This window comes from Ochotona curzoniae, unplaced genomic scaffold, assembly GCF_017591425.1.
Source record: "Ochotona curzoniae isolate NIBS_2020 unplaced genomic scaffold, NIBS_Ocur_1.0 contig_908, whole genome shotgun sequence".
Taxonomy (NCBI): Eukaryota; Metazoa; Chordata; class Mammalia; order Lagomorpha; family Ochotonidae; genus Ochotona; species Ochotona curzoniae.
This window is the reverse complement of record NW_024466607.1, coordinates 30,839,791-30,857,795: the sequence shown is the minus strand read 5'-3', so window position 1 is coordinate 30,857,795 and position 18,005 is coordinate 30,839,791. Positions and strand designations below refer to the sequence as shown.

At 43.2% G+C, this 18,005-nt stretch overlaps 1 protein-coding gene across 2 annotated transcripts in view; it reads left to right on the top strand.

Annotated features, from left to right (window-relative positions):
* Positions 1–18,005, top strand: part of FRMD4B (FERM domain containing 4B) — a 182,927-nt gene that overhangs the window by 117,208 nt on the left and 47,714 nt on the right. The gene's annotated exons all lie outside the window — the stretch shown is intronic.

Below are 18,005 nucleotides of genomic sequence, written 5' to 3'. Positions count from 1 at the left end.
TCTGCCAATCAAGAATGTGATTCCCTCTGAGTCTCACTTTGCTCCTCAGTGAAATGGGACCTGGCCCATAGGACAGTAGTTGAGAATAAATGTCTGTAAACATGGCCATGGCAGTAGGTGGCCAAACGGTGTTATTATCCATTGGTATCATTATTGCCCATTACACCGTTATCACAACGGTGTCTGGTCTGCTCTTTTGGCTGTGTCTGAAGACACTGCTGAGGCTCAGGTAGGTCTGAAGAGGCTGCAGAAACCTGCCAGGGGAGAGAAAAGTTGATCTGATAAACCTTCCCTCGGGAGGGTCCCCAGCCCTTTTGTACCCCAGACATTTTAGCCCCCAGGACTCCAAGGGGGGTGGGGGTAACTCTGTCCACACCCAGTCCTTTTCCTGTACTTGTGCCTGTTCCTGTACTTTCCTGAAGGATGGTGTGGATGAAGCACGAGCATAGTGTTTTGACCGTGATCTCCAGGACCCTGCAGCATCAGCCTGAACAAGGCAGTTAACCTTTGGAGCCTTTGTGTCCACCTCTGTAAAGTCTGGTCCATCAAAATGGCTACTTTGCAAGGTGGTTTGAGGAGCTGAGTGAGGTGGAAAGACTTTGTAAAGTATAATTTCACAAATCTGAGTTACTGCACTGGAGCGGGGGAAGAAACCGTGGACTGAACTTTCGTCACTGAGCTCATAATGAAGCAGAATTATTCATTGCTACCATCCCCTCCCCAGTTTTACGATTTCTTTGTTTGAAAAAACGAGTGAAAGGGAAAGATAGAGACTAAGAGACTCACCTGCTACCCATTGGTGCACTCCCCAAATGTTCACAGCAGCTAGGATTGGGTCAGGCCAAAGCAAGGAACTCAGAATTCTGTCCTGGTCCCCGACACAGGGGGCAGGAGTCCCCTGCTTTCTCAGGTGCATCAGAGTGGGGCTTGATGGGAAGCCATGCAGCCAGGACTCCAACCAGCATTGTGACATGGGATGGGGATGCTGGCATCGCAACTCTGGCCCCATGGACAGGATGCTTCTCTTCCAAAATTCTGTTGTGAAGCTAATTTAAGCAAAATCAGGCAAAATGAAATCCTATGAGGTGGTGGTCTAGTGAAAGTATTCCGGAGAAAGTGTTCTGAAAGCAGATTAGCTTCATCCAAACTCCAAGTCTGCCATTTATAACCTGTGTAATCTTGAACAAGTTACTTTCTGCAAGACTCTCTCTTCCTACTTACAATAGGAAGTACACCCACTGTAGCCTTGCTATGAAGATTAAATTAATGAATATTTATAAAGTGTTTAGAACCTTTCCTGCAGTTGCCACTTTTAATATTCCATCATGGGCACGATTTACCACTACCCTGTTGTTGACAAATATAAGTATTTTTTCTGTTTGTTGCTAATATAAAGAAAAGTATGGTGAATTTCTCTGTGTGTCCGAGACTGTCTGATAATTTTGTCCAGTGAAGTTTCTCAGGTGGGAACAATCGAAGGAAAATTTCCTAAAGGAAACAAAATAATGAAATGGATTTTGCGTATTCCTAATAGTGTTAAGTTTAAAACATAGGACATTAGGGGCAGGCGTTAGGGTACACAGGTTCACGAGAACTTTGGAATACTCTTGTCCTGTTAGTTCTAGTGCAGGTTTGAGTCCCCACTTTGATCCAGCTTCCCACTGCTGCTTTCTAGGAAGCTCCTCCCACCCCCATGGGAGACCTGGTTGGGGTTCCAAGTTCCGTTCCAGCCCTGGTGCTTGTGGACACTTAAGGAATGAACCAGCAGAATGTCATTCTTCCTTCCAGATATATGAAAATAAAATAACAAACACTTTGAAAAGACATAAAATAAATGATAGGAAATTCACAGCTTATCCAGTACCACCTACTGAGGTCTAAAATGTTAGCACTGAAGTACTCGGGCATCAAATATGCAAGGATACACAGAAACGAGACCTTCCTCGCAGGAAGGGGCTTTCTGCCAAGGGCCATCTCAGTGTCCATTCCATGTTTCATTTTTGTCTTGATTTCCACACTTGTGGAGGCAGCTCTCAGCTTTTAATACATTACTGAGTTTGCTCAGGAAGATTTTAAACAGTGACCAGAAACTGTCCCCACACACATTTCTACACCAGGGCAGTATATATTTTCCATTAAAATAATGATTGAACATCTAATTCTTAGCACTGGCTGAGATACCTCCCTCTTCCCAAACGCAGCCTTTCCAAAGCTAAGGTCCCCAGCCTCCTCTACCATCTGAGCTTGAATTTTGTCTGAGTTCTCAAAACATCACTAAGGGATTCAACTTTCCCTTCACACCCTTTTAGGCATCTGTCCAGACAGCTCACCTCCGTCCCTTCTTAGCCCTCATTCTCCCCATCAACCTGTCAAAGTGTGTTTGTGTGCCTATTGTTTACACCAACAATTGAGCGCTTACTGTTGTTTAAAATGTCCATGCCTGATTTCATTCAATCCCGCTACAATGATTGTCCACCTTAAACAAAGTAATTGGTGTAAAGTTAGGTCCAAAGCGACTAAGTCAAATAGCCAGCCAGTTCCCAGATCTGTGCTAGGTTCGTCACACACTATGGCCCACATGTAACTTCCTGTGATCTTCCAAAGACACCAGTCTGACTGTTTACTTCTAAAAAATTTAACGTTGTTTTATTGCACATAGATGCTGGCTCCCCAATACCCAGTGCACATTCAGGATCCTACTTAATCAGCACTATATATTTGCTTTCCCATCTGCTACTGATCGTATGCCCTAATATCTGTCCATGCCTTACTGCTCCTTTTTGTCCATGTAGCCTGTTCTACATTTGCCAATAAGGCTTTGCTCAAATTCTTTCTCTAGAATTTACACACAAAAGCCCTGCCCTTTTTTGCTTCCTGCCTTGTTTCCTTTAGAGTATTTTAAATGAACATTATCATAACCAGAGGAAACCCTGCTCTCTCAAAGTTAATTAAATTAGTGGAGTGGGGACTTCCGGTTTCTTTAAATATCTGACAGTCTGAATTTGCAAGTCAGCCCTTAAACTGCAAAGATAACAGGCTACTCTGGTAACACAACACAGGCAAACAGAATTCCTGAAAGCTGACACGGCAAGGAGGCAAAGACTTTATCACTTAGCTGCCAACCGCAAGTGAGTTTGTACAAGCAAAGTGGGATTTTGTTTTGTTTTGTTTTTTGTTTTCTTGCTATCCCCAAAAGCTGGAAGTTACCAGGTAATAGTGGTTGGAGTACTTCTGCTAGTAAGGAAAAGTGAATACCATTTTCAAATCAGTGCTGTATTAGCAGCTCTTTCTCTTTCCCTTCCCTTCCTCTTCTCTTCCCCTTCCCTTTTTACCTGGCTCTCTCCTATTCTCCATCTTGTCCTCTTCCCCTGCCCTGGCAGGCCCCATCCTGCCACCATGGCAGGAGATGTGTCCCTTCTAGTTTTCTCCCCCTCCACACCCCACCCCCATTCCCATTCCTACCCTGTTGAAATGAAGGACCTCCTAAAGCACACACACACACACACACACACACGACTGTATTAACTGTATTAACACCCAGATTCACTGGAGAAGGAAATATTGTACAACTGTAGTACAGCTGTTTCCCCTGAGAAAGGAACTTCCCTGAAAGCCCTGGGAATACAAATCCGTAAAATTATTTATTTATTTATTTATTTGAGGGGCAAAGAGACAGATGATAGAGAGCTCCCAGCTGCTGGTTCACCCCCACAAGTTCAGGAAGTCAGGAGGCTGAAACTTAATCCAGGTCTCCCATGTGAGTGGCAGGAGCCTAACTACGTGAGCCATCGCTACTTCCTCCCATTTGAAAAAAGGTTCAGTCTGCCAGAAGCAAGAGTCAGGAGCATGAGCCAGGTATTAAACTCATGCAACTCTGATATAGGAAGGCCAAGTGTCTGCCTCTCTGGGCCTTTTACATTTACCTGCATTAATAAAAAGCAGCAGTTCTCACACTGTATGCTGTGCTGAGTATTCTTTTTTTCTATTTCTATTTTATTTTTTTCTGAATATTTCTTAAAACATTTATTTTTATTGGAAAGCAGATTTACATAGAGAAGGAGAGACAGAAAGATCTTCCATCCACTGGTTCACTCCCCAGATAGCCTCAACAGCCAGAGCTAAGCTGATCCGAAGCCAGTGGATGCAGGGTTCCAAGACTTTGGGCCTTCCTCTACTGCTTTCCTAGGCCATAAGGAGGAAGCTGAATGGGGAGTGAAGCAAGCAGGACACAAACTAGCACTCACATGTGGGAGCATCTTAACTGCCTACCCAAATACCTACCCCTATGCATTTAAACAGCCGCCAGTACCACAGAGGATCAGACCCACTCAGGCAGTAACTCTGTTGGAGCTATTTGGATTTCCAATTTCCCTCCCCAATGTATAGGCGTGCCTTTATACTCGTGGCAGCTGCTTGGTACTGAATGAAATTCTGGCCCCTTGGCCTTCTCTGCTAGTGACTGGCTGCAACTTTGGCATGTGTAGCATTCTGTGAGAACAGAATTAACACTCATAGTGCAAGCCACTGGGTTTGAAGGATAACACCATGCATGGAGGAGGAATTCTGCATTTCCCCACCAATAAGCATTCCAGTGCCTCCTGGTTTGTTCTAAAAACAATGAGTGATAACACAACACATAACAGAATACAGTCCAGTTATCTGAGTTCAGACGGCTCACTCCCTAATCCAGCTTTTGTGCAATCAGGAAGGATGCGTAGAGTGAAACACACAGGAAGAACGGATAAAGTTTTGAGGCTTCAAATTGACCATGCATGATTTTTCACTTGTCTGGTCAGAAGTTTCCCAGGAGAGGAGCAGATTTCTTTGAATTTTCATTCCTTTACAGGAAAACAATGCCACTACTGTTTTTCTTCCATGTGCCCCTTCTCTATTCAAACTTTATGTCAGCGCTAGATTTGATTTTTTCTTATTGTAGCTATTTATATATAGCCTTGGCAAGTACCATTATACTTTGTGTCTCTGAATTTGACAAGAGGTAAAGTAAATTTTGGGATATTTACTGATTTTTATGTTAGCTTACTGCCCAGCCTAAGTCCTTCTTACTGATTGCATTTCTCCCTCCCAGTACTGAAAGAATTAAAAGTTCAGAATAGGCATGGTCAGAATCCTCAGTGAGCTGGCTTATGTTTAGAAAAATTTCTCATTGCATTTTAATTCTTATTGCAAAGTCTTTAGAATTTAAAAAAAAAATACCTATGTTGGCAGTTGATCCCCATCAGGCATGCAGATAATGTGTCCTCTGTTTCAAGTTAGGCAACAGACCAAAATGTCATGACAAGGGAAATTCTAACTATGCTTACAGGAATGGTGCCAGACTTCCTGCTCAGGATACATCATTGGTGGATTGCTGAGGGAAGCAGGGTCAGAAAGAACTCTTCCATCTGATGGTTCACTTTACAAATGGTCCACAATGGCCAAGGCTGGTCCAGAGTGAAGCCAGGGGGCTGGAACTCTATCTGGGTCTCTCATGTGAGTGGCGGGGGCCCAACCTGAGACATCATCTGCTGCCTTCCCAGGTGCATTAGCAGTGAACAGGATTGGAAGTAGAGCAGCAGAGACTTCAACCAGTGCTGCACCACAGGATGTTAGGGTTCCAAGCTGTGGCTTAATTTACTATACTGCAACATGCTGGTGCCATCACACAAATTTTGTGAACTTGTCATGATGTTGCAATACCATTTTTTAAGGCTAAACCTCCACCAGTTACTGTAGATGCTGTCAAACCAATCCTGACAATACTTTTAACCTAGATCTTGGTAAGTTATTCCCAAAGTCATTTTCCCATGTGGGCAACCCTTGAAGATGCCAGACTTAACAAATGCTTTTTTTTTTTTAATGGTGTAAGTGTATTGTAAATATTTAATCTAGCAACTCTAGTGAAGACTTATTTCACTGGCAGTGACTCCCCCACCTTGTCTAAGCAGGATAGGAGTGAAGTGATTGTTAAAACATTTGTCTTCCTGTGCTACCACTGGAAAGGAACACATTTATTGAATATAGGCCATGCCTCAGAGTGACCTTTGTACTATTCCCAAGAACCCTGTGCACAGGACACTGTCCCTATTTCTATAGTGTAGAAACCTAGTGTCATAAAGATTATTCAGTCTAGACCACAAATTCCTAGGATCAGGAAGATCTGGACAAAGTCTGCTTCTAAAACCTAAACCCAAGCCATAACTGCTACAAATCACAGGTCTGGGATGAATGAGTTCTTTGATCTTTTGATTTTTCTCTCCTGGTTAACCATAATGCGCCAGCTCTGGTGGGATGGGACAGCCATCAGACTTTCCTCAGCTTCAGTTGCCACACCTGTAAATTGGAAACAGTGCCTAGGTCTTGGGTCACTGTGAGGACTAAATGAGTTCGAGTAAGTACAATTTTGATCATTAAAGCCAAAAGGATGGAGCCAGCACGGTAGCCTAGTGACTAAATCCACATCTTCCATACACAGGGATCCCATATAGGCATTGGTTCATGTTCCTAGCTGCTCCTGTTCCCATCCAGCTCCTTGCTTGTGGCCTAGAAAAGCAGTTGAGGATGGCCCAAAGTCCTGGGACCCAGCATCCACGTGGGAGACCCAGAAGAAGCTCCTGGCTTCCGGCTTCAGCTCAGCTCAGCTCAGCTTGGCTCGGCTCTGAACATTGCGGCCACTTGGAGAGTGAACCAGTGGACAGATCTTTCTCTCTGTAAATCTGACTTTCCAATAAAAATAAATAATCATTTTTTAAAAAAATGTTTAAAAGGGAAAAAAGGCCAAAAGGATTTCTTTCATTGTCCTGTAAGGAGGAGGACCTGAGAGGGCCAAGAAACAGGGGGCAGAAACCTCCATGAAAGAGGCTTGACAACTTGGAATGGCAAGTAGCATCTAGCCCCAGCTGGAGGAACGGAGAGTGATTTATATACTTCCTAAGCCTTTTCACTCTTCACTCTGTAAAGGCTACAACCTGACTGGACTGAAGGTGTGATCAACAAATGTTTAAATAAGATGGGAGGAAATTCTAAGACTAGAACCATCCCATGATTTAGGAGAGGCAAGGTCTGCTCCAGCCAAGAGCATTCCCAGGCTCCTCCTCTTCCATTTTATCCTTCCTAGAGTTCTTTTCTTCTCTCTTTCCTCCACCCATTCTGGCGCTCAAGCCTGGAGCTGTCGTAGGAATAAACTTCTGGTCCTCCGTGTGCATTACTTGTGCAAGGGTAAGACTTCACACATGGCTGGGCCTCGTTTCTCAGGATTCAGGACTTAAGGCAACTGAGTTAGCCTTGTTTTCCTGGCTGGTTGGACTGACTTTTCAGTATAGACAAGTGGAAAGTAACATTTCATTTTGCTATTATGAAGTTAGCTTTTTTTTTTTTTTAGTAATCAGGAGTTCAAATAGAGGTAAAATGAGTTTGTGCTCTACCTTTTAGATCTTTGCATAGACTCAATCAAAGCATCAATTTGCATCCTACTTAATTCATTCCATCCCAGGTCCTGGTATTCTCAAAGCAGTTAACAGAATGCATCTGGACTAGAGATTTATATATTTTCTAAGCCAGTATTAAAAAAAAGATTGGGCATCAGGAATATCTTGTGTGGTTTAAAAAGCCTTTATTGTGAAGTTAGAAGGAGTTAGGCTCTTCATCTAAAGCACTTTGGAGTCCCAGTTTTTTAAGAATCTGCAGAAAAGTACTAGCGTCTGGTTTTATAGCTTGTTTAAAAGTATTTTTTTAAAGAAGTATCTGCTATATTTGCAGTGAGAGGATAGCTACAAGCTGTAACTTTGGTTTGCCTCAATAATCAGTAAGTGATACCACATTGTCTTGTTATCTGTGTTCAGGTCATTTATGCAGCTATTCCAGTTTTGGTTAACCCGGTGTAAACTCGTTACAAAGGTAGACTGTCCTCAACCAAGCAAAAACACATTCTGAGTAAATGAATCAGAAGTTTGAAGCCTGTCCAGGTCTTGCCTTTCCTCCCCACTCCTTCCCCACATTCACTGACCTAGAGTCTCATTTGCTGCTTTCTTGTGGTGTGAGTTTGTTACTTCTCTTAAATCTCACTTTTTCCCATCAGTGAAATTGATGATAACAGCATAATACTCCTGTGGAGGAAGGCTTTCGTCCAGCCTCGGGCACCCACTGAGGGTGAGCTGTGTCCTGCAGGAACATTTTTCTGCAGGGAGCAAACGAAACCACTGCTCCTGCAGCATCACTGCTGGGTCGCCTCCAGGTGTCTTCTGAAACTGGTCCCCTGAGCTGTCCACCAAAAGACCTGGCCCAGCATCCTAGAGCATCTTGCATTTTAAATTGTTGGTTACTGTCCTTTTCTTGAAACTCTGTTTAATTTCATATTCTATTGCAGTGACTCACAAATCATTAGTTAAATGCAGATTGTTGGGCCTCAGGCTTAATATTTTTGATTCAGAGGGTCTGGGATGGCACCTGGGAATTTGCATTTCTTTCTTTTTTTTTAAGATTTATTTTGTTTTTATTGAAAAGGGATATTTATAGAGAGAAGGAAAGACAGAGAGAAAGATCTTACATCTGTTAGTTCAATACCCAGATAGCCACAACAGACAGAACTGAGCTGATTCAAAGCCAGAATTCAGGGCTTCTGTCATCCTCTATTGCTTTCCCAGGCCACAAGCAGAGAGCGGGATGGGAAGCAGAGCAGCCAGAACATGAACAGACACCTATATGGGATTCCTGTGCTTGCAAGTGGGGAGGACTGGACTTAGCCAATTGGGCCCAGGAATTTGTATTTCTTATTGTCAGATAATATCTATCTGCTGGCCTGGGTGCTAGGAGAGATGGGTTTTATTTTGTTTTGTTTATTTACCTGCAGAATAAAATTACAAATAGACACAAAGGTCTCCCATCTGCTGGTTCACTCCCCAAATGCCCACAATGGCCATAGTTGAGCCAGGCTGAAGCCAGGAGCCTGGAATTTTATTTGAGTTTCCTACATGGATTGCAGGGGCCAAAATACTTAGATCGTCTTGCCCTGCTTTCCTGAGCATTAACAGGGAGCTGGATTGGAAGTGGATAAGCTGGCACTCAAGCCAATGTCTTTATGGGATGCTGGCATCACAGGCAGCAGCTTATCCATGTGCCCTGATACCATCCCCTCTTTGTTTTATTTTTCTCATTTTTGTTTTAACTGCCCTAGAAGCCTAGGGGTGCTCCCACATCAGCAACGGCCTTCATTTTCCTTAGGAAAAGTTAGCAACCAGTTTTTGCTAACTGCTGCACTTCCTCCCACTCCCGCCTGAGTGGCAGGTGGCCGATTGTTGCTGTGAGTAAGCTCTCAGTTAACCACAAGCAGGTGCACACATTTGCTGGGGGGTGACTTTTCTCCACAAGTGCTACAGTATGTACAAAATGTGGGCCTTGGTTTTGCAAAACATGTGGCTTTCTCAAAAACAAGCAAGGTTGGCATGTTCCCAGATAGGGCTTTTGAGGTCAGTAAAGAAAAAATGGCTCCTGGAAGGGGACTTGAAAAGGCACAAAGGAGTGACTGCCTGAAAAAGTTGCAAGGCTTCCTTCTAGAAAGCTATGGCAACAGGAATCTGGAATGTCTATGGGAGGGTTACAATCCCAGATGATCAGATAAAATGCAAGCAGCTTCTTCATTGTGACATCTAAATTCTTGCTGAATTGTTGGGGGAAAGCAACTGAGTTTTTTTTTTTTCCCTGAAAAGCAGCAAGTGAAAGAGATTTATAGACAGCCTCTCTGGCTGGGACCTAGAGAAACCAGTCCCCTGTGGCACCTCTGGTCAAGTGCATCTTTAAAATAACATATCTCCTGCCATTAGGGTCAGGAATGTTCATACAGGGTCAGTGCTTTTATTGCTAGTGAAAGGCAGAGACATCCCGGTGGAGGCCTGCTCATGTCTCCTCTCCCCCTGCTGCTTTCAGGCCCTCCCTCTGGACTTTGAGGTTGATGGGGAATCGTGTAAATACACACACTGCCTGCTCAGCCAGCCAGGGAGAGACCTCTGAGCTGAGGCCAAACACCACCGCCTTTGCAATACACAGGAATCCACTCGGCCTCAGGCTGCCCAGGGAAATTCCTGAGGAGGATGAACAAGACTCAGAAACTGTCTGTCCACTCAAATGTGAAATCTTGTTTGTTCCTAAACCCTGAAAATGATCAGGATTAACCTTCCAGAAAAATATGCCCATGTTTCTAGTACCCAGGTGGGTTTATTGTTTTGGTCAGTAAGTTCTATCTAACCTCTTGCCATTTAAAGGAGGAGATCCTGCAATGTTTATTCAAGAGATTAGATCACAGACAAAAGCATAGAGCATCTATGTCTAGGATAAAGAACCAACTAGAAAGGGCATCCCGGTGAGGATTGCTGTCAGATCCCCATGCCTTCATTGTGTGTTGTGTCTGCCTTGCCCCCTGCCCTCCTCAGCCCACCCCAGCCTACCCACAAGTTCCCTTTACTCAGCAGCGCTCTGACCCAGGTGCACATTTTCTTATACATCTTCATAGTTGGCTCCACCTGTATGCAAGAGCTTCACAATGTTTTTGGGAAATGTGTATCATTTTTATGCCATTTTTCATAAGCTCTTGTAGCTCCCTCACACATGATTCTAGCTCCATTTTGCTTGCTTTGAACTTCTGCATGTGACATTGTTACGTTGTAATCTTGGAACTTGGCTCAGTGCTTGTGAGATCAATCTGTGTTGTGCGTTGCGTGGTCTGTTTTCTTTTCTGCATGGTATTCCATTGTATGAGGATATATATATATATATATATATATATTCTCTATTTTTAGGTTGGGTTGTATTTTTATTTTGAGTTGTTTCCCTTTTTGTCTTAATGTGAATTCTTATAAGCCTTAGTCTTCTGTTAAAGTTTCTCTGCTGATAGACCTAGCAATAGATTAGTTATAAAATTTGAACATTTCTAAAATGACATTAACAATTGACACTCCAATTAGCAATGAATGAGGCTTTCTGTTGCCTCAAATTCTTGTATAAACTTGGTGTTGTCACTATTTCACCATTTTTTTAAAAGATTTATTTTATTTTTATTGGAAAGGTGGATATACAGAGAGGAGAGACAGAGAGGAAGATCTTCCGTCCAATGATTCACTCCCCAAGTGAGCGTAATGGCCGATGCTATGCAGATGCTATGCCGGTCTGAAGCCGGGAGCCTCTTCCGGGTCTCCCACGCGGGTGCAGGGTCCCAAAGCTTGGGCCGTCCTCAACTGCTTTCCCGGGCCACAGGCAGGGAGCTGGATGGGAAGTGGGGCTGCCGGGACTAGAACCGGCGCCCATATGGGATCCTGGGCGTGCAAGGCGAGGACCTTAACCACTGCACCACTGCGCCAGGCCCACTATTTCACCATTTTAAAAGTTTGATACTCTTTTATCAGTAAATCATTGGTTGCTTAAGTTTCATTTTCCAGGAAATGTAATGAAGTTAGGCCCTATTTTTGTCTATCTTTTGGGGCCATTTTGATTTCTAGTTCTACGTACTGTTTATTGAAATGTTTAATCCATTTTCTCCAGACTTACCTGTCTTGTCCAATTCTTTTCCTATTTATTTCATTGATTTCAAAGGCAGGATTACAGAGAGAGAAGATCCTGGCTTCAGCCTGGCCCAGCCCTAGCTTTTGGGCCCTTTTGGGAAATGATCTAGCATTTGGAAGCTCTTTCATTTACTAGTTCACTCCCCAAATAGCCATAACAGGTGGGACTGGACCAGGCCAAAGCCAGGAGGCAGAAGTTTCATCTTGGTCTCCCACATGGGTAGCCATCTTCCACTGCTTTGCCAGGTGCATTAACTGAGAGCTGGATTGCAAATGGAGCTGCCAGGATTTGAACCAGTACCCATACAGGATATCAGCGTCACTTGTGGCAACTTAACCCATTACACCACAACAGCAATCCTGTCTTTTTTCTTTCCTTTAAAGATTTGTTTCATTTATTTGAGAAACAGAGTGACAGAGCAAGACAGAAATTCCATCTGCTGGTTCACTCCCCAAATGGCTGCAATTGCCAGGACTGGGACAGCCGAAGTCAGAAAGTAGTAACTGCGTCCAAATCTCCCCTGTGGATCACAGGGAACAAACTACTTCTGCTGTCATCCACTACTTTCCCAAGCCCATTGTCATAGAGCTGTGTTGGAAGCAGAGCAACCAGGAAGAACTGGTGCTCCAATATGAGATGCCAGCATTGGAACATCTTCATGCCAACTTGAAGTGGTGACTTGACCTACTACAGCGTTAACACCGGGCTTCAATCATCTTTTTTTTTTAAAGCTTATTTGCTTCTTTTTATGTATTAAAGGGCAGAGTGACAGAGAAGAGTTCTTCCATCCATTGGTTTATTCCCCAAATAGCCACTATAACCAGAGATGGGTCACCCCAAAGCTAAGAGTCAGGAATTACATTCAGATCTCTTATGAAGATGGTAAGGCTCACGCACTTAGGCCATTGGCTGCTGCCTCCCAGGATGCATTAACAGGAAGCTGATTGGGAAATGGATTAAGTAAGACTAGAAATGACACTCTGATGGGATGCACATGTCTCAACCAGCAACCTAATCCATGGAGCCACTATGTCTGTTCTAGCTGATTCCACACAGTTTAATGACCTCAAGGCCAGTGATGGGTTGTTGAAATTTCTCATTATCAGTAGGGTGTGTTGTTATGCTTTCACAAAGGATGTTTTGTAGTAATGTGAATGACCAGATTTGGAAGCATATTCGTGTTTTCTAATGCAAAGTCAAGATGTGCTCTTTCCTTAGGGTGTCATCTTTTGTGATGGTCCAGATGCCGCTTTTGTCTGATTTGTACTCTTCTTTATTCATCCACTGATCACAGTACTCCCTGCTAATAACTTATCTCAGACTAGAAACCAAGGTGGAAAACTGCAACCTGATTGTAATGGTCTGCTGGTTATTATTTTTTTTGCCTTTAAGATTTGTTTATTTATAAAGTCAGCATTACAGAGAAAGAGGTGTTCCCATGCTGTTTCACTCCCTAAATGGCTACAGTGACCAACACTGGGCCAAGCCAAAGCCAGTGCAGGAACTTCAGGCTCAACTTGTCACCCATGTGGGTGGCAGGAGCCCAAACGTGTGGGCCATCATCTACTACTTTCCCCAGGCCCATTAGCAGAGAGCTGGCTCAGAAGTGGAGCAGCAGGGCATGAATCAGTACTCAGAATGAGATGCCAGTGTTCCAGGGGGTGGCTTTACCCAAGATGCCACACGCTAGCCCCTGCTGGTATGTTTTAAATGTCCTGTTCATTGTTTGGGTTTTTACTTTTTCTGTAACTTTTTTGTTAGTGAACTAATATTTGGAATTTGGACTTATTTTACAAAAACATGCAGGATATGAAGCTGGCATTTGGTAAATCCACCCCCTGTGATGCCACCATCCCATGTGAGTGCCGATTCAGGTCCCGGCTGCTCCACTTCTGATCTAACTCCGTGCTAATGAGCCTGTGAAAGCTGCAGCTGGTGGCCCAAGTACTTGGGCTACTGCCAGTCATGCGGGAGACTGAGAAGAAGGTCCTGGTTACTTGATTTCCCAAACGAGCCCTGTCTCTTGTACCGATTTGGGGAATGAACTAGCATAGGAAAGATCTCTCTATTTCTCCATCTCTCTCTCAATAAATAAATAAATATATATTTTAAAAAATACTGCAGTTAGGCAATGGTTGGTCTTTATCTCCACATGGCAGAGACAACCTAGCAGTGAATTACTGGCATCCGTAGGGGAAGCTGGCACTTTCAGATGGTGGCTTCACCCACTTCACCCTGATACTAACCTCAAATGGCTGACTAAAAGACATAGACAGGACTCTCCTTAAAATGATCTCTAAGCTATTTTCTATTAATGTGCATTGGAGTTGCTTTTCAGTGACTGATTAATACCAAAATAAGGTCTTCATGAATGAATATTCATTGTTAATTTGGATGTTGCTTTGTAATTAACCTTTAATAATTTATTGATTTATTCAGTCAGCATTTCTTATCATATCTTGCAACTGGATGCATTCTTATTGTGTATAGTTAAAACTACTCTTGGAAATTCTTGAAGATGACATTGAAAACTAAAATTTCTTGCACTAAGTCCAACATAGACAGTGTTTCTCCATAGCTATTTCCTTAGTTAGGTACTAACTACAAAAGCTATTTGTATTTTAAAAGAGGTGGGTTAAATTCTGGAAAATTTCATTGCTGTCACATGCTTCTAGTCTAAGGGACACAGAAAAATATCTTTTTTTTTTAAAGATTTATTTAATTTTATTGTAAAGTCAGATATATATAGAGAGAGGAAGATCTTCTGTCCATTGATTCACTCCCCAAGTGGCTACAATGGCTGGAGCTGCGCCACTCCGAAGCCAGGAGCCCAGATCCTCTTCTGGGTCTCCTACAAGGCTTTGGGCCATCCTCGACTGTTTTCCCAGGCCACAAGCAGGGAGCTGAATGGGAAACAGGGCTGCCAGGATTAGAACCAGCAGCCGTATAAGATCCCTGCATGTTTAAGGTGAGGACTTTAGCCGGTAGGCTACCACACTGAGCCCCAGATAATAACTTGATACTTCCATGTCTTATCTGTTCTTAACCTTGAGTTTATTCAAGAATGAAGGATATAATTTCTCCCTCACTATTCTTCCCTCTCTCCTGAGCTACAACTGACTGTTTATATAAGTTAAAAGCAACTATGTCACATGGTATTGTTCTTACATGTTAGGCAGGCATATTTGTTAATAAGTTTATGATAGATAGCAGCTTCTAATCTAGTGAGATCCTGTTTTCAGCAAAATTAACAATAACCCACAGAAACAGGCAAATGCTAGACTGGAACATGGAAAACATACTTGTGAGTGGTTTTGATGATCAATGACAAAACCTGTCCTGATTTTACCATTTGTAGGATCTGTACATGCCTTTGCGCTTTGTTAAAAAAAAAAAATCACTGGCCAACTTCTTCTAAAACAAATGGACAGAGGATAAAAGAAATTACTAAGAAAAATAAATATTAACCCAGGGTGTGACAGCTGACCTTTTATTATGAATAAACTGGATTGTAGCATATTTTAATTTTCAGGAAGCCCAAACCAGTTTCCCAAGATTGTCAGTGTGCTTAAGCCAGTGCAACTCAGGTTTCAAATGAATAGAGGGATTTATTCTGATGTAAGAACAGGAGCCGAGTGACTTTTTATTTCCTGTAGAAATGTGGAAAGCTGTTTGTCCACCTTCAAGAAAAGTCAAAAGCCTGGTTTGAAATGTAATGTTGACAAGTACAAGCCATAGAATCCCCATGCTAGTAACACTTACTTTCATTGTCTGTTTTTACTGAAAGTTTATGTAGAGTTTACTCAGTGAGTACACACTGTCCTGTGGTAAGGTCGGGAAACTTGATAACTCCAGAAAACAGCTTTTTGTGTGGGCATTAATGAAACACCTAAACTGATTAGGTAACAAAAAGAACTGTCTTTTTTTTTTTTTTTGAAGTTTTGTTTTTGTACTTGTGAAGTCATAATTATTGGTGTAAATATACATATGAATAAAATATCTTCAATTGGTAATGTATGTGAATATTTGTGAAATCTTATAAAGAGCTGTTTATTTAAACTCCTTTGAAAGACAGCTGGTTCATTCCAAAGAACTCCTTCCTGGTGGAGTGCCACTTCTGCTGCCTTCCCAGGTACATGGGCAGGTATCTGGATTGAAAGTGAGCAGCTGGGTCTCAAACAGCCTCAAATATGAGAGGTGGGCATCCTAGGCAGCGGCTTAACCCACTGTGCCACAGCACCATCCCCAATAATGAACAACTTATGATGTAGCAAACTCCACGGAAGGTGAAAAAGGGGTGAAAGGGAGCTATGCCTTTCCAGAGTCAGAAATGTTCCTCTCAAGGACACTGTTCAGGGAATCTCTTGGAGAAACGGATCACAGAATACAACGTTGAAGAACTTGGCCTTTGGAGCCCAACAGAGCAGGCTTCGCTTCTGGCTTCTCCGCACAAGACTAGGCATGAGCCAGCAACTTAGTTTCTCTAAACCCCACGCTCTGCCTGAGGAGAGGGAATAATAACAGTACCTCTCACCAGGGAAGGTTGTGCTGAGCCTTATTTGAGATATATACTACTCAGAAAGGATGCCTCGGCTTACTGACACTCAGTGACCTCCGCAAAGCTAGCTAATGGTGAAGGCAGGAAGACCAGTGGATGACTGCAAAACATGTTGCTAGCGAAACCCGAGGTCTTCTTCAAATCACATTAAGTAAATTAACACATACCTCATGTGAGGTCAACAATTATCTAATTATAAAATACCAAAATGCAAGCTGTCAAGAGAAAGGTGTGGTCTTCATGCATCTTAATAAAAAAAAAGAGTGAAAACAGGTAATACTGGCCATTCAGAGTTGGTCCTGCCCTATATCACAGAAAATACTCTTCAAATGAGTGCCCCAACTGTTTAAAGGGATGGCCTGTGAGAAAAGAAACATGGCCTTGTGAGGTCTAGTAGAGCCTAAAATACGTGCCCAAGAAAGCTTCACAAAATCCTGATCAAATGGGTTTTCATTCATCAAACAGCAGAATACCCAACTCTTCCACGTTTTTTTAAAAAATAAATGTTTATTTATTTGTTTGAAAGGCAGGAGAGCGTAGAGAGAGGGAGAGAGATGATAGAGAAACAGATCTTCCATGTGCTGGTTTACTCTTCAAATGGTCACAGTGGCCAAGGACGATCCAGGCCGAAGCCAGGAACCTGGAGCTCCGTCAGGGTTTCACACAGGTGCTCACTTTCCCAGACACATTAGCAGGGAGGTAACTCAAAGTAGGGTCAGGGCCCAGCGTGTTAGCCTGTTGGCTGGAGCCCTCGCCTCACATGCGCTGGGATCACATATGCGTGCTGGTTTGTATCGTAGCTGTTCCACTTACCTTCCAACTCCCTGCCTGTGAAGGATGGGAGAGCCCAAAGCCTTGGGACTCTGCACCCATGTGGGAGACCCAAAGGAGGCTTCTGGCTCCTGGCTTCAGATAAGTGTAGCTCCAGCTGTTGCAGCCACTTGAGGAGTGAACTTGCGGATGGAGGCTCTTCCTCTCTGTCCTACTCTCTGTAAATCTGACTTTTTAGTAAAAAGAAACCTTAAAAAAAAACAAGGAAGAGGAAGAATAAGAAGAGTCACTGGAACTTGACCAGTGTTCCTATGAGACACCAGCATTGAAGGTGGTGGGTTTTTTTTTTAAGATTTATTTTTATTATTTTTTTATTGGAAAGGCGGATATACAGAGAGGAGAGACAGAGAGGAAGATCTTCCATCCGATGATTCACTCCCCAAGTGAGCACAACGGCCGATGCTATGCCGATCCGAAGCCAGGAGCCTCTTCCGGGTCTCCCACGCGGGTGCAGGTTCCCAAAGCTTTGGGCCGTCCTCTGCTGCTTTTTCCCGGGCCACAGGCAGGGAGCTGGAAGGGAAGCAGGGCTGCCGGGATAGAACCGGCGCCCATATGGTATCCCGGGCGTGCAAGGCGAGGACTTTAACCACTGCGCCACCGCGCTGGGCCCGAAGGTGGTGGGTTTTACACAACAATACAATGCTAACCCGAGTCATTATATTTCTGAGTGTGCTAAGAAATCATAGAATTGTAATGGAATGGTCTACTGCCTTTTTATTCATTGATAGATGGCTGTTATAAATAATGATGAATTTATGGCCTGATTGTTTTGACAACCAATATTTCAACCAAGTGAATATGACTTGGCCACCAAACACAAATAGGAGGGGACCAATTTGTGGCAAAACAAATGTAGTTACCACATGAGCACTGGATTAGTGCTAGCTGCTGCACTTCCACTTCAGCTCCCTGCTAAGGTAGGAAAGCAGCAACAAATGGCCCAAGCACTTGAATCCCTATCACCCACATGGGATGCCCAGAGGAAGTTTCTGAACTCTTGGCTTTTTTTCCCTCTGTCTCTGTAATGCTGCCCTTCCAAAAAAAAAAAAAAAAATTGGTATTTTAAAAA